The following is a 16,018-nucleotide window of genomic DNA, read 5'->3' on the forward strand; positions in this document are numbered from 1 at the left end:
AGAGAGGGACATATGTTTTCTCTAATCTGCCCAAACTAGGAAGTGTTAGGCATACCAGAGGGACTTCATATATGGAGAGGAAACTTCATCAAAGCTAAAAAGGAATGATAGGAGAAGAAGAAGGCTGAGGTTGATTCATGGAGGATCTACATCCTAATATGTGTATAAGTGTGGATGTAGCATGGTTAAACTGGACACTTACTGATGAGTGGGGGGAAGGGGAAGAGGGGGGTGAGAGTAACAAATACTGTGTGAATGTATGTCACTGTCAGTATGGTCCATATTTTTATGTGAAACTATTGTGTACCAATAAAATGTAAAAAATAAAAGAAAGAAAATTAAGAGCACAGTCTTAATTAAGACTGAGCTCTCTTCAGATGCTAACCACAGTTCAGGATACTTCAGTCCACCTGTGATAAATATATAAGTACATAAAATATTATATATAATACATATGTTATATATTATATAAATCATTATCCTATTCTTAGAATCACAAAAAGTAGAACCAGTCAAATGAAGAGATACATTCAACCAGGTCAGATGGAACCACCAAGCTTCCATATTTCTCCCATGATATTCAGATGTATTACCCTTGTAGTACATTGATATATTTACCAACCAGAACATTCACCTGAGTCTCAGTATTCAGTTTTTTATTGAGGTTTCATTATGTCGTAGTGAGTGACTGAGCCACTAGCCATGTGACTGAACTCAGGCTCTAGTTCCCTTCTCTCCTTTAGAAGTCAGGAGGTTAACTTGATATCCTGTAGGAAGGCCAAACTTCTAGATATATAATCAGTCCTTCTGGAATAACCAGTCTGTATCCTGAGTCATTTCCTTAGCAAAGTGTAGTCTAAGAGTTTACCATAAATAACGATACTCCAATCACTCAGAAAATCCCAAGAATTTAGAAGTTTTCTTATAATCATCATGGCCAAACATAAGATAAACTTAATTGTATAACAAAGTATACGTATTAGGTAAATGTCATTTATTTTTCTTGCCCTCAGAACTTGCTGTTATGAGAATATGTGGTATTTGATCCAAAATACTCTTAAAAAGGGGTTGACTTCTTTGGACCATGTGCAAATATGCACATGGTATTTTTTTTTTTTTTTTTTTTGTGGTACTGGGGTTCCTCAAAGTCCTTCTACCTCCGGGCTACACTCCCAGACCTATTTTATACTTTTTATTTGAAAACAGGGTCTCTTAAGCCAGCGTGGTTGGCTTCAAACCTGCGCTATCCTCCTGTCTCTACCTCCCAACCTCCCAAGCGGTGGGGGGGGGGGGGGGATTACAAGCGTGCGCCACCACGACCGGCATGGTAAGTATTTTTTTTATTATTTCTTCTCCAAAAGTGCAAAAAAAATTCTTAGTAAATATCCTGAGTTTCAAAATTATTTTAAGATGATATAAGGAATCAATAAATAGTATTTAGTAATAGTAACATCAGTGAAATAGCTTAAAACTTAATTCAAATTTACAGTCCTCCAACCATAAAAGAAAATAAGAACCAAAAAATGACAAAATCCATTAACTGAGAGCATTGTAATAATCCTACTAATTAGTGGGCTGAAAGTGCCTCCATATGGCATAAATAAACACACTTCATTATAATCCATCATTCTTGCCAGGCGTGGTGGCGCACACTTGTAATCCCCACGCTGGGGTGGCAGAGACAGGAGGATCACACAGGTTCGAAGCCAGCCTCGCTGGCTTAGGAGACCCTGTTTCCAAGTAAAATAAAATATAAAAATAGGTCTGGGAGTATAGCCCAGAGGTAGAAGGGTTTCCAGGAACCCCAGTACCACCAAAAAAAAAAAAAAAAAAAAAAAAAGCAACAACAAAAAGAAACAAATAAAAATCCATCATTCTAACTTGCACTTAAAATCTCCAGCATTATAGGATAATCCTGAAAGTTACATAGTTATGCATTATTGCTTTGGCCATATTTAAGTACAATTTTGGTAAAATTGCACATTTGAAAACAAACTTGTTCAAAAAAGCATAACTTCTGAAAATTTTGCGATTACTAAAATTTTGAAAAATTTATAAATTTCTAAAACAGAATATTGCTCAGTTTTTAAAAATATCCTTGTATAAATTATTTATTTAGGAGTCATGTCATACTTAGTAAACACTGATAAAATATTAAATTCACTTAACTCAAAATCATACTCATAAAAAGAAACAAACTAAAAGGCAAGGCAATCTATTTAAATTTGTTTTGTATAATCATGTCACTAAGGCCTTCCTTTGTTAACACCTGTCTCATGGAACAACAGTAGCCATTGTTATTAGCAAACTAAGACAATTATTTCCCAAAACAGTAGTAGTGGACTTTTTATGTGTTAGATATATATTTGTTTTTTTTAAAAATTTTATTGACTCATTTTGATTATATGCAAAAGTAAGATTCTGGGTTATACATTTGTACATAGTTATAAGATAATATGGTCTGTTTAATTTTCCAATGCTTTTCTCGCTACCTCCCCTTTTTTGGTCCTCTTTCTCCACTCTATGGATCTCTCTTCCATTTTCATGAGATATCCTCCTTTCCCCTTTATTCTCTCTACCTTTACTATAGGAGAGGAAATATGCAACCCTTGATTTCTGAGCTTGACTTATTTCACTTAACATAATTCTCTCAAAATGCATCCATTTCTTTCAAACTACATAATTGTGTTCTTTATAGCTTAATAAAATTTCATTGTGTATATATTCCACATTTTCTTTATCGTGTGTGTGTGTGTGTGTGTATGTGTGTGTGTGTGTGTGTGTGTGTGTGTGTGTGCTTGTGAATGTGTGTGAGAGAGAGATACTGGAGGTTGTTCTACTTCTGAGCTACATCCTCAGTCTTCTTTTATTTATTCCTTTATTTTATCAGAACAGTGTCTCATTAAGTTGCCAAAAACCTTACTAAGTGGCTGAGGCTGTCTTCAAACCTGTGATCATCCTGTCAAGGCCTCCCAAATACGGGGATTACAAGCTTGTACCAGCACACCCAACTTAAATATATTTTAGATGGTCCATTTTATAACTCTATAATAGAATACAGAACTACAGCACTGGGTTATATATAAGCAATAGAAGTTTGTCTCATAGATTTGGAGTCCGGGATTTCCAAGACTGAAGGACCACATCTATCTAGTGAGGACCTCTTTTCTGAGAATATCTTGGAAAAATGTCAAGAGAACATGAGTGACATGGGAGACAAAAGTCAGGGAATATTTCTACCTCTATCAGGAGTCCAGTCTCAAGATAACTAAGCCTCAGCCATTGTAATAATATTAATTTACTCAAAAACACAGAGGTGCCGGGCACAATGGCACACTCTTGTAATCCCAGTAATTGGGAGGCTGAGGCAGGAGGATTGTATAGGTTCAAAGCCAGCCTCAGCTACTTAGTGAGGCTCTCAGCAACTTAGTGAGACCCCATGTCCAAATAAAATATAAAGTGGTTTGAGAGTGTAGCCCAAATGTAGACGTCCCCTGGGTTCCATCCAAGTACCACCAATGAAGAAGAAGAAGAAGAAGAAGAAGAAGAAGAAGAAGAAGGAGGAGGAGGAGGAGGAGGAGGAGGAGGAGGAGGAGGAGGAGGAGGAGGAGGAGGAAGAGGAGGAGGAGGAGGAGGAGGAAAAGAAAACACCAAAGCCTCATGACCCAATCTCATCATAAAGAGACTACCTCTTAAAACTGTCACATTGTTAAGTAAACTTCCAAGACGTGAATTTTGAAGGATGCATTCAAACCATAGCATGTAAGATCTGTGTCAGTAGAATTGAGTATAGTAAGTTTTCAACATTTTGGTGATCACGTGTTAGTCTCATGTAGACAGAATCTGTTGCAATTCATTGGAGTGATGCATGCGGAAAGATTAGGTCCTTTATATTTACTTAAAAATAATATTTTGCTATCTCTCTAGTACCACCTAATTAGAATATAGTAAATTATGCTCAGAAAAATTTCCAGTCATATCTAATTCTATTGCCTGTGGCGGACCTTGCCACAGGCAGAGCCCTACAGAGAAGTATAATTAAGGATGAGCCACCGGAATCTTCCTCTGTGTGCATAGTTTTCAATATGAATTTTGGTATTACCCATTATTGCTCAGACAGTATTGTCAATGTTCCAGGTAAATAAACTCAGTAGTCACTAAATAGAAATTTCCTATTTTCTTTCAGATATGAATACAATTTGAAGCCATTAAAAACATCAATAAATACAATACATACCACTCCATAAACACTAGGACAGTTAAAATAAAATTACAGACAGTAGCTGGTTCTTTTTGCTTTAATTTAATATTCTGAGCTATTGTTAAAAAAATGAAAAAGTAAGAGTAAAGCAAATTCGTTTGAGGATTAGTGATGGAATAAATGGAGGAGTTGAAGTAAGCCAGGGATCTATTTTGCTAATGTAATTATGTACTTAATTTAATCTTTTAAATATTTTACCCCATAACTTAAAATTTTAATCAAAGTTTCTGCCTTTTCAAGTACTTTCAGTAACCTATATTTTTTTTTTACTCACTAATATGTACTAAGGTGCATATCAATATACTTTTATATAAAATGAATATCTTACTTTTTTGTGGTACTGGGGTTCCTGGAAAACCTTCTACCTCTGGGCTACACTCCCAGACACCTTTTTTTTTTATTACATTTTTATCATTTTTTTCGGGTCTGGGGATGGAAACCAGGGGCATTCGATCTCCGAGCTACACCCCCTGCCCTATTTTTTATACTTTATTTTGAAACCGGGTCTCACTGAGTTGCAGAGGGCTTCACTATGTAGCTGAGGCTGTCCGCAAAACCGCGATCCTCCGGTATCAGCCTTCTGAATGCTGAGATTACAAGCTTGTGCCACCACGCCCGGCTCTTTATATACTTTTTTTATTTGGAAACAGGGTCTCTTAAGCCAGCTAGGCTGGCTTTGAACCTGCACGATCCTCCTGTCTCTGCCTCCGAAACACGAAACACGGGGATTACAAGCGAGCGCCACCACGCCCGGCTGCATATCTTACTTTTGAATGTTCTCTTATGCTTGGCTCAGATTAAGTACAGAAAGAGACCCACTTCAAAATTTATAACCAGATATGGGAAAGAAAATCTTACTTTTTTATGCATATTTAGAGGGTCAATCCTGTAGAAATCAAAGGAAAGGATTTCTGATGTAGAAAAATTAATGGGAGCTGAAAATGAAAAAGTACAAAGAAACATATATAGGTAGATGAGGTCAACATCAGAGAAGGAAGGAAAGTGAGAAGTTTTTTGTCTGTTTGGTCCCGTAGGTGCATAGAATTTGTTCTTGAGTTTGCCATGTCCAGATGTTGGTGCCAGCCAAGATTTTGAGGGAAGTGAGAGGTTCTTGCTGTTATATTAGGAAGGACAAAAATTTCTAGCCTTACCAGATGTTCATGGAATGAAACAATTTATATGTCTCTTGGAATAGTCTTAAATTATGCTGAGGTCCATTACTGAGGTTTTAATGATTTGGGAAACAGAGAAGAGGAAAAGTAAGAGAAAATATCTAATAGACCTATATGCATTTGTTTTGTGAAAGCTAATTTGAAAAATTGCTGTCATAAGATAATGTATTTTCATCAAATGTTTTGCATTTTATACATATATAGTAATAGTTCTTTATCTGGATATCTATTCCATGATTAATACCAGGGGATACTTGATCTTTTCATGTATCTTTAATTTTCATATTCTCACAACAAAACCCTTTAGTATTTCATAATTTTGCATATTTTTATATCTTAATACCAGTGGAAGATTTATAGGATGATACTTCAATTATTTAATCTAAGATCAAAGAATGTCATTTGTTTTTAGTTTTATAGAACATAATGTAAAACATGTTTCACTAATGAATGATGCTTTCAAGAATGGATAAAACAATGAGTTAAATAGCTCTGGATAATTTTTCAAAAGTGTATAATTAAGAGGAAACTTTCAGTTATTTCTGACAGATTTAAACTTTAAATGTTTGAGAATAAAACAGAATGTCTTAATTTTACCATTCTTGCTACATTAAAGAGAGCTACAAAATGTAAACAAATACATGAAACTAAAAATGAAATAAATTATCTATGGAAGTTCACAGAGAGTCAACCAATTTTTTAATTTTCTTATGTACCTTTTTCATATATATTTTATATATTTGCTTGCTCTGATCTATTCCAACTGTGGTACAAACAACATATTTTTATCTTGTAAACATAGTTTAGCATGCAATCACATATACTTAATTATTCTCATGAACAAGTTTCTTGGTAGTTTTGTTGCTTATGCTGTTTTTTTTAAAAAATAATAATGAGGGCCAGGCGTGGTGGTGCATGCTTGTAATCCCAGTGCTTGGGAAGCTGAGATAGGAGGATTGCACAGGTTTGAAGCCAGCCTCAGCCAAGAGTGAGGCTCTCAGCAACCTTGTGATCTCCTGTTTCCAAAAATAGGTCTTGGTGTATATCCCGGAAGTAGAAAAGCCCCTGGGGTTCCACCCTTAGTACTACAAAAAAAAAAAAAAAAAAAGAAAGAAAGAAAGAAAGAGTAAAAGAAAAAATAATAAGAACATTTGAGAAACTGTCCTTTAGAACTTTGACTTCTTTATTATTTTTCCACTGAATGTTATTTATCAGTATTGTGCCATATCCATAAACCAGTGTTGTACCATGTCCATAAACTAAAACACTGAAAATACTTTGCTAAAAAAAACACCTAATTTGTCATGTTTAATCCAAAACCATTTTTTCAGTTCATCCACCAACTCTTCTTTCAACTTCTGTATTTGATCTATCAATATTCCCTGTGTTCTCTCTCTTCAAAATTCAATCACAAATACTTGTTTTGCCACCTAATACAGGATGCAATCATACCTACACTGAATTGCTGAAGAAAACGTTTATACTTTATACAGTCTTTATTCTGGTAATGAGATTAGTGTCATTTTATATTTAAATATAAAGATGTCTCATAATACTATTTTACTCCAAATCTTCCATTTACTTTTCCTAAATTCAACCAACCTTTCTTCTTTTCTTTCTTTTTAAATCTTCCAGTTATGTTTAAAGTAAACCTAATAATAAAAAAACTTATTTTAAAAATCAAATCCTTTACAAATACTATAAGGACTCCTTATCTAAACACTTTTAGAAGCTTCTCTATTGCTGTTTAACTTCTTGTTTCCTCTAACTGTGAAAGGCACCACTTACTAGTGCCAAATTATCTGTGATAGTACACAAAGTTCTACCTTACCTGGCCTGATCCAACTCTCAGATCACATTTCCTTCAGATACAGATACACTGGACATACTAGTGTTTCTTCAAAACCTGAGGTTTGTACCCTCTTAGACTTACATGCATCTTTCCCTTTGACCTGGAGAGTGCTCCCTTTAGGTCTGCCATGACATGATCTTTTTTTTACTATCAACATCTTTGCTAAGAACCTCTTCTTGGAGTGGTCTTCCAAAGAAATTATATAAAAAATCCATGATTGTTTTATAATGCTATATTCCGTCCCCAGCTTGGCTATCTTAACATTTAAAATTACATTCTGACTATCCTCCTTAGGTGTTTGATGTCTACCTTCTGCTCCTATCTTGGCCTTTATAACATCACACTCTTCACATTTTTATTCTCTTGCATTGGCTCTTCTTCCTAATATCTGTTCTTATTTCTTTTCTATTCCTATACCAATTTTAATTTTTTAAATAGGAATTCAGTCTGAGCCCTTCTTTTCTCATTCTATATACTTGTCTTCAGTGATGTCATAAAGGGTTGATACTTTAAAAAAAACTTTAGTTTACACTTTAAAAAACAATAGGTTATGAGCAGGGCAAGATGGCGGTGGCCCTGGTTGCAGTGGAGAACGCAGCTGCCGAAAATAACATGCATTCCTCGTAGAAGCCCTGGACACCAGATCTTGGTTTAATATCTGATTGGGACAACTTAAGGAGACATTTCCAGCCATAACTTCTTATCTAGAATACAGAAGAAAGAGTGGATAATGGTGGAATTAGAAGCAAGATGACTATGAGGCACCCACCGCGCAAGAAAAGTGACTTTTGGAAGAATATCCCAGAACACATTAGAGAAAAGACCACTTCTGCCACACCTGCTGGGGAACTCAACATACCTGTAAGAAAAATGAACTAGGCATGATGGAGGAGCCCAGCAGGCTGGGCTGGAAGCCGAGCAGCATGTCCCGGGGCACTCTGTGCCTGGCCGCAGCACTCTGCTGTGCTGCATTGGGAGCTGTGGTGTGCTCAGAACAGCAGATCCTGCTCTACGCGGTGAGGCTGCGGCCTCCACTCATGGAGGGGAGATAAAATTCATTGCTGTTGAGTATTCACTCTACCTCTTCAAAACACACATACTGCCCTTCTTATTAAAAAAAAGTATTGGAGAGGGGCCAAGATGGTAGCGGTGGCACACAGGATTCAGGAGATGCAGACAAATCCTATGCAATCCACCTTGAACTTTTGGAAAAACAATCTCCGCAAAGGGGGACTGCTCCTGCTGCACATGCTTAGGAATTCTGGACATCATACCATGTAAGGAACGTGCTCAGCAGAGAACCAGGAAGATGGTGGTGGCAGCGGCGGTGGTGGAGGCCAGTATTTGGGAGAGGCAGAGTTCTGATCCAATCCACCTGGATATTTTCAAGAAATCTCCCCAAAGGTAGAATGCTACCACCGCACATGCTTGGGAATTTGGGACAACATGCAGTGTGAAAAAGGTGCTTGGAAGAGCACAGAGATGGCAGTGGCAGTGGCAGCAGTGGACAGTATTTGGGAGAGGCAGAGATCCAATCCAATCCACCTTAAAATTTTAAAGAAATCTCCCCAAAGGGAGACTGCTACTGATGCACATGCTTGGGAATTCTGGAAAACATGCCATGTGGGAAAGGTGTTCAGGAGAGAACCGAGATGGTGGTGGCAGCAGCAGTGGTGGTGGTGACCAATATTTGGGGGATCAGACAGATCCAGTCCAATCACCTTGAACTTTTGAGGAAATCTCTCCCAAAAGTGGTCTGCTCCTGTCACACATGGCTGGGAATTCTGGACAACATGCTAAGTGGTAAAAGGGTTTGTGGTGTATCAAAGAGAGCACTGCATAGCCGGGTTGAGCTGCCACGCTGAGAGTTCTGGGAAACATCAGCCCTCATAGCCATCATCGCGCTCCTCTGTGCAGCGCTGGAGGCCAGGGTGCATGTGGAGCAGCAGAGCCTGCTCTCTGAAGTGAAACTGTGGACTTCTGCCTTTGGAGGGGAGACAAAAATCATTGACATTAGGTATTCGGGGTCCTAGCTTTTGCAAAAGACATGTACTCATTTCCCATATTAAAAAAAAAAAAAAAATGGAAGAATGCCAGGAATGGTGGCCCATGCTTGTAATACCCATGCTTGGGAGGCGGAGACAGGAGGATCACGCAGGTGTGAAGTCAGCCTGTCTGGCTTAAGAGACCCTGTTTCCAAATAAAAATATATATTAAAAAATAGGTCTCTGGGAGTGTAGCGCAGAGTTAGAAGGGTTTCCAGGAACCCCATTACCACAAAAATAAATAAATAAATAAATAAATAAATAAATAAATGGAAGAAAAAAGGGAACATCTGTAGATGACCTGCTCACAGTGATAGAGACCAGAACCCACTGCACAGCAAGGCTGGTGTCAGGGCCTCTGAGACCAAGAGAGGAGGCTTCCAGGTGGTGAGGCCAGTGCTGAGGCCAGTGAGGTGGGGATCAGTGCCTGCCATGAGGCAAGGCCAGTGCTGGGGTCTTTGAGCCTGGGATTGGAGCCTGCTGAGGGGTGAGGATGGTGCTTGTGCCAGCGAGGCCGTGATCTGAGACTGACATGAGGCAAGGCTGGTGCTGGGGTCTCTAAAGCTGGAATCAGTGCCTGCCATGAGGCAAAGCCAATTCTGAGGCCTCCAAGGCCAGGATCAGAGCCTGCCAAGGGGTGAGGCAAGTGCTGGGGCCAGTGAGGCCGGGATCGAAGCCTTCTGTGAGGCAAGACTGGTGCTGGAGCCTCCAAGGCCAGGATTGGAGCCTGCTGTGAGGCAAGGCCGGTGCTGGGGCCTCAGAACCTGGGATCAGAGTCTACCAGGTGGTAAGACCAGTGCTGGGGCCTCCGAGGCAGGGATCGAAGCCTGCCATGAAGCAAGCCTGGTGCTGGGGCCAGAAAGGCTGGGATCGGAGCCTGCTGAGCAGTGAGGCTGGTGCTGGGAACTTCAAGAGTGGTAGCGAAGCCTGCAATGCAACATCCACAGAATGGGATGGGGATTTGATAAAGGCTAATTGGATGATGTGTGCTTGTATATCCTCAAAAGTCTTGAATACCATTGACATGTTTGACTACAATAAACGAATAAAAATATATTAAAAAATAAATTAAAAACAATTGGTTGATGGTTTATATCAACCTATTGATGTTTTACAATGCACTTTACAACACATATATTTAACTAATTTTTTACTTTTTTTGTGGTACTGGGGTTCCTGGAAGCCCTTCTGCCTCCATACTACACTCTCAGACCTATTTTTATATTTTTTTTATTTGGAAACAGGGTCTCTTAAGCCAGAGAGGTTGGCTTCAAACCTTCAAGATCCTCCTGTCTCTACCTCCCAAGTACAGGGATTACAAGTGTGCGCCACCATGCCCAGCTATTTAACTATTTTTCAATGTCTTCAGGTAATAGGCACTGCAGTGTGAATGTTTCTAAAATAATCTCTTTATTCACACTCACTCCTACTATATCTCTCCTTCTTCAGCGTTCTTCACTACTGTAAGTAGCATTTTATGCACCCAAAGGTTCTAGCTGATAAAACATGAGTGTCATGATTATTTTCTCATTTCCCAATAACAATCATCACTGCATCCTAAGTTAGCTACAAAGTGTATATTGTATCTTCCTATTTCTCCTGTCTTCACTACTCTCACTCAGATTATACCTCATTCCTCCTCCACTGCTGTATTATCCTCCTATTTTTCTCCTGTGTACCACATTCCACTTTGTATATCACAAAGGCAGGATATTCTTTTATATCACATTTTGGTTTCAAGTTCTTTAATAAAATTTTATTGCTCTTAAAATATAATTTGTTCTTTGATCAGGCCTTACAGAATTCACTTGACTTGGTTCCTCTTTACCTCTCCAGTTTGATTTCTATATATTCACAACTTACTTATTCTGTCTAAACACTGTCTTGCTTTATAAATAACTTTAGGCACCAGTTTAAATATCACTTCCTAGGAGAGATCTCCCAGGGTATCATTCATTCATTTAAAAGCATTGATTGATTTCTTTCTCTGTGACAAATACTGTGGTAGGTGAAACATAATTTATTTCTTTCCTACAGTTTAAATTGCACTAGTATTAATAAATAACCATCCTGGGAGTTCTCAAGGTATTTCACACTTATATTCTTGTTCATATAATTCTCAGATATATAATAGGTTTATTTTTTCACATAACTTCAAATCTTAAGACCATAAAATGTAATTAAGAATCTATTTCCAGTTTTGTTGTTTGACATTTCACCTCTCTCAAGAACCCCCAATTTCAAATTTTTCTTTCTAACCTCCCGAGACAGAAAGAAAACACAAATAATTACTTTCTTTGAGGATGTAAGGGGGAGCTCAAACCACACAAACTTTGTCCCTAGAAGCCCCTTCCCTAGCCTTCGAAAAACTAGAGTCATTTGCCTGCAAACCCATCTTTTCTTTCCTGTTTAAATCCAGAACAAATTTGAGCCCATTTCCTCATAGAATGCTTGGATTGTACAGTGTTGTTTAGTTGAATTTCCTATTGATGCCAATAGTCATCCATCTTGATACCCATAACTCCAGAGGTAAGCATTGACTAGCATCAAGCAATGGATGCTAATGTCCTCACAAAATAATTGACATTGCAAAGAGGATATGATGGCAGTAATCACAGGTGTGATGTGCCTTCAATGTCTCCCTCTTGGCTTACTAAAAAGGTCCATTACACAGCTCAGTGGCTTTGAATGTGCTCAGCCAGTTGCTGGTGTGTTTTGTGCTCTGACCTGTATCTTTTATAGTTTGGTTAACTAGGCTTTAGTTTTCTCAAATTTTACTGACCTTAGATGGCCTTAATGGGTGGAGAACTGTATTAAAGATCCTAATATCTGTAAAGATTAGAGAAGCATAAAAAAGAATATCTGATGCGGATCTTGTAGACACTAGGGCCAAGAATTAGTCTCAATTTTTCCATAACACTATGCATAAAGGAAGAGGGGATTCCCTAGGTGGTCACTGTGGTAATATGTGGCATTCAGATGCCAATGACAAGAACCTATAAAATTAAATATGTTTCAGTTGATGTAGCTGTCCTCTCTTCTCTCAGAGTACTTTGATCCACATTGAAATTCTCCAGAAGAAATAATTGAACAAAAATTTTCTGTAAAGTTTACTGAATACAAAGGTAAATATAAAATTATTGCAAATAGAGAAAATGTCATAGCAAATCAAATTTATTTCTGCCAAATGGAAATTTCTAGGTTACAATTTAGAGTTATTACATGGCTACATACATTTAGATTTGCATCTAAAAACCAAAAAAAAAAAATTACCTACAATTAAATCCTCAATCTAAGGTATATATATATTTTTTTTTGATGGGACTCTAAATTTTCCACTGAAACCCAATGATATCAAGTAAATTCGACCAAGTTGTAACAGAAGACATACAACCTTTGAAACGAAGGGATAAGTCATGCAATGGGTTTTTCCTTTCAGTAGTCCAATTTATTCTTTGTTAAGAAAAAATAAAATAGATACTATCTGACTACATATTGTCATAATTCCATAGTGCTTCCTATAAACTTCTAATTCTGAGCATTATTAATATAATATGTGTGTATATATGTCATTGTCAACATAATTTACATTATGATGTGAGAGTATAATGCATCAATACAATAAAATAACAAAGTAACTGAATTGGCAAATATTTTATTTCAACAGTTGGCCTATTTGCAGCTTCCATTCACTTTCATTGTTTTTTCTTTTTTGTATTTTAATTTATTTTTAATTTTTATACTTTTAGTGGTCCATTATAGTCTTATATCATAATGTAGTTCACAGTGATAGTGGCATACATACACACAGCTCTTGATGGGCTTTCCCCAGCTTCATCCTCACTCCTTTGCTTCCCTGTACAGGATATTGAGATTGGCACTGGTATTCTCACATATGCACATAATGTCAATGGAAGTGATTAAGTAATTCATTCATTTTTCTCCTCCTTCCACCTTCCCCTAGACCACCTCCTTTCTTCACTGGAGTTTCTCCTCCATTATATGAAGTCTTTCTGGTATCTAATTACTCCTTAGCTTCTGCATATGAAAGAAATAATATGACCCTTCACTTCTGTGACTGGCTAATCTTAACATAATGTTCTCTAGGTCCATCTATTTTTCTGCAAATGACAGAATTTTGTTCTTTACTGATGAGTAGAATTTCCTAGTGTATGAATCCCATAATTTTGTAATTCATTCATCTCTTAATGGACACCTGTATTTGTTCCATAATTTGGCTATTGTAAATCGTGCTATGAATATTACAATAGTATATCAGTACAATTTATATCAGCACTTGTCGGGGCCCACTCGGCTGGACCGAGATGGCACCCAGGCTTGTTGCCAGCGTGGACTCAAGATGGCGCCTAGGCTTGCAGCCAAGTCATGAGACTCACAAGATGGACGTCTCCTTGAGCATGCGCAGTGTGCCATGCTACGTGCCTGCAGAATGATCAGTGACGCAGCACCTCGTGCTACCACTAGCCTGCCTATGAGAGAGTCAGAAATGTGCATGCCCTAGCTGTGGGAAGGTTGGGGTTGGTAGGGAATAGAGGGAGGGATTATGATGCTGATATATATTGTGCTTGCTGTACGCATTGTCAGACATATTGAGACATATTAGAAGAAGAATTAAGGATCCATTAAAGAAGAATTCATATTTCAGCTGAAGAGGTGTCTGTGTCGTTCTCTAAGTCCCTGCGGGTCGGAGTCTTAGGGGACGATAAGCAGTTACCTTCAGAAGGAAACAGTACACTCTATTCAACTTCCTATACTACTTAAGTAATCTAGACATCATTCATAAACCACATAGAAAAGACTTCAGTCACAATTCAATTGTACATCAAAACCCAGCTGTGGGGTTCATGTTTGATACTCTTTAGATATAAAGACATCCAAAGATTAAAGAGCTTTCAACAACATTTATTGTGTTCATTTCTATTTTTGAGGTATCATATACATTTATATATTTCATTGTAATCTACTTAATAATCTATATATTTGCTTATTGCAAATGATACTGATATTAGCAACAAGCTGGTAAAATTGAACCATAGACTATACAACAAATGCTTCCTTTAAATATGCCAGGGGCCTCTGTTCTAGATGAGTTCATAGACTTATTCATGCTTTTCTGAAGCCTCTAACTACTTAAAACAGCCACCAATCGCCAATGAATTACTGACACAAAAACCAACCTTCTTCAACCTACATACATATATACACAATTGAAATGATCATTAGCCACGTAGTAAGACTTATTGGAAACTCTCCCATACAGATCTTAAACCAATTATATGTTGAAAACATCTACCAATTATGCCTGAGTCACGAAGAGAACAACCACAGAGATGTCCTGGGAAAAGCCTCCTAATTAAAATTGAGATGATATTTTTGGGATAAGGCCAGAATTATGTCATGTGCTGTATCTCTTTGTAGAAGGGAATGGCCTTCTTTGTTCTTAGTCTGTTTTCTGAAATGATGGCAACAGAGAAGGCTACCTCTCTCCTGGAGCTATTCACCATTTTGGTGATGATGCTATTGGGACAGTATCAACAAAAACAATAGTTTCTGTGCTGGGAGGAGACTGTCACTAGCACAGTGATGGACTTGATGTAGAACAACTGAGGAGAACCTTCCATGTATGGCACAACTCAGAAAAACATTTTCATTATCCACTGTTATCTACTCTTGAGCATATATGAATAAACTGCACAAAATACTTGTGGTTTATATCTTGTCAGATTTTACAATGTATCATATGAAACTGATGTTCCTGTTTTTTTCAAAACTATTATTTTAAGTATTGCAGACTTAATTGTATTTTGAATTGATGTTAGAGGATGCACCTATTTAGGGAAAAATGAACTGTGTACATTTGTAAGAAAAATCAATCTTGATATTGAGTAGTTTTCTAGTACAATATTTTGCTTTGTATTTGATGTTTAAAACATATAATTTAAAAAGAATATATACATAAACACAGATATTTAGAAACATCATTCCACAACATATTTTGAAGACTTTTGTAAAAGTGAAAAAAGTAAATTATTTTTTCTCCAATGATATTGTAGTCGAATCAGTGAAGTAAGAAGCAAATGACTCCTTGGTATTTCTCTAATTTTGTACTGAAGCAGTTTTTAAATTTAGTTTCATTACAGTGAGCTCAGTTTTCCCTTCAAAGTAATGAGCTCCCTGCAATGAGTTTTACTGAGCTGACAGATGTTTACAATATGCATAACCAGATACATATATAAACATTTCAGTCTTCCATAGATGTGCAATTGGAGCAGGGATAGAAAAGAAAATGAAAAAAATAGCAGATTATTTCTTATTAAACCCATCCAGAAAGGGCATAAATTATACAACTTTAGGGTGCATTTGCCACTAGATCAATGGAATTATATTTACAAAATTTCCTAGAAGCAGAGATGAATATATACTACTTACATTTCTCACTTAGCATATTATAAATTTATACATGTCAATAAGTTATATACTTTGAAGACCAGGAGGCAAATTTTGAATAAGAAATAAGCTTTTGATCTCATTTTGATGTTTAGTTACAAGTAGAAAAACATCTAAGTTTAAAGTGCTTGCATCAAATCCAGAAAGTTGCCTTGTGTGGTGACGATAGAAACTATATTTATGGGAAGATTTGATGCTAAAACTCAAATCTAGCTTAAAA

Source organism: Muscardinus avellanarius, assembly GCF_963383645.1.
Source record: "Muscardinus avellanarius genome assembly, chromosome: 5".
NCBI lineage: Eukaryota > Metazoa > Chordata > Mammalia > Rodentia > Gliridae > Muscardinus > Muscardinus avellanarius.